A 1,397-nucleotide genomic window follows, 5' to 3' on the forward strand; every position below is an offset into this window, starting at 1 on the left:
CTCTCTGGGACTGGGAGGGAGAGAGTTCCTGCATCTGTCCAAGAGGGTCATCTGCAGTGTTGAAAAGCCAGGGTTCAGCAACAGGGGATATTTTCTTCCTCTCAGGGATCATGAAAAGCATCCATGACAGTAAGGGGGTGAGTATGGGGTGGGTGCTGTCATTGAAAAGGCTAGGTGAGCAGGGAGAGCTATGCCATTTACAGGCATACCCTATCCACTTTTCCTTTCACAGAATTTACACAATGACTTAATGTTTAGTTTTGAATGGCATTACTTCTTGAGTCTCCTCCTCATTGTTTCCAAGTCTTTGGTTGATACTCAGGTGTAGGACGAATGTATGTATGTATGTATGTATGTATGTATGTATACTGTGTGTGAGCCCCAGGATGGACAGAATCTGGGGGGGGGGGGGCGGTGAGTGGAATAGACTGGAATGGAGTGGAGGAGCGGGGGAGCAAGAGGAAGGGAGAGAATTGGAGGGAGGCAGGAGGGAAACTGGAGAAGAGAGGATGCCAAAGGACCTCGTTAGTTAATGACACCGGGCATGGCTCTTATTCTGAGTTTTTTGTTTGTTTTCCTCGAATGCCACCTATGCAGAAAACAACCTGTGTGAAGTTCAACTAAGGTCACCCACACAAGAATAAGGACTACCCATTGACTGCAAGGCTCTGTAGTAGGCCGCCCGCTGTTTGCACTTGGCAGAGACTCAAATCTGAGGCAAGGGGAAGAGCGAGTAAGCTGGAGTAGAAGAGGGAGAGGTGTGTCCCCTACCCCTAGGAACCAAGTTTAGGGGGTTGAAGGGCCAAAAAAATAGAATAAAATAAAAAGAAAAAAGAAAGGAAGGAAGGAGGGGGAGAGAGGAGAGAGAGAGAGAGAGAGAGAGAGAGAGAGAGAGAGAGAGAAGAAGAAGAAAGAAAGAAAGAAAGAAAGAAAGAAAGAAAGAAAGAAAAAGAAAGAAAGAAAGAAAGAAAGAAAGAAAGAAAGAAAGAAAGAAAGAAAGAAAGAAAGAAAGAAAGAAAGAAAGAAAGAAAGAAAGAAAGAAAAAAGAAAGAGAAAGAGGAAGGTCCTCGGTTCAGTCCTGACTATGACTTTCTGGGGCATGGCAGGGCACGGCACGGCACACCCGGTCGGTCGCCGCGAGTGGTGTGGTTTGTGGTTTCCAGCCAGAAACCCCACTGTGGTCCACTTCAGTCCACCTCATACCTTTCCTGGCTGGGGAGAGTTCCTTTGGATCACAAGGACAAACCCAAAGGAGGACAAAGTTCAGAATGCCTAATTCACCCCTGCCCATTTCTACACGACAAAGCCGTCCATAGTGTCCAAGTGACCTGCATTTTTCATGTCTGCGAAAGAAGTTTCCATTTGAGGTACAGGTACTGCTTTGTGTTATTTAGAAT

At 46.3% G+C, this 1,397-nt stretch overlaps 1 long non-coding RNA gene across 1 annotated transcript in view; it reads left to right on the forward strand.

Moving 5' to 3' along the window:
• The first annotated feature begins 1,308 nt into the window (after positions 1 to 1,308).
• The window catches only part of LOC139001205 (uncharacterized), a 1,463-nt gene continuing 1,374 nt past the window's right edge, over positions 1,309 to 1,397 (forward strand). Inside the window, exon 1 of the long non-coding RNA XR_011469912.1 lies at positions 1,309 to 1,397. This exon is cut by the window's right edge and continues 228 nt beyond it. This is a non-coding gene — a long non-coding RNA (uncharacterized lncRNA).

Source organism: Myotis yumanensis, unplaced genomic scaffold (assembly GCF_028538775.1).
Source record: "Myotis yumanensis isolate MYYU_CA2020_CCGP unplaced genomic scaffold, mMyoYum1.0.hap1 SCAF_163, whole genome shotgun sequence".
Classification (NCBI taxonomy): Eukaryota; Metazoa; Chordata; class Mammalia; order Chiroptera; family Vespertilionidae; genus Myotis; species Myotis yumanensis.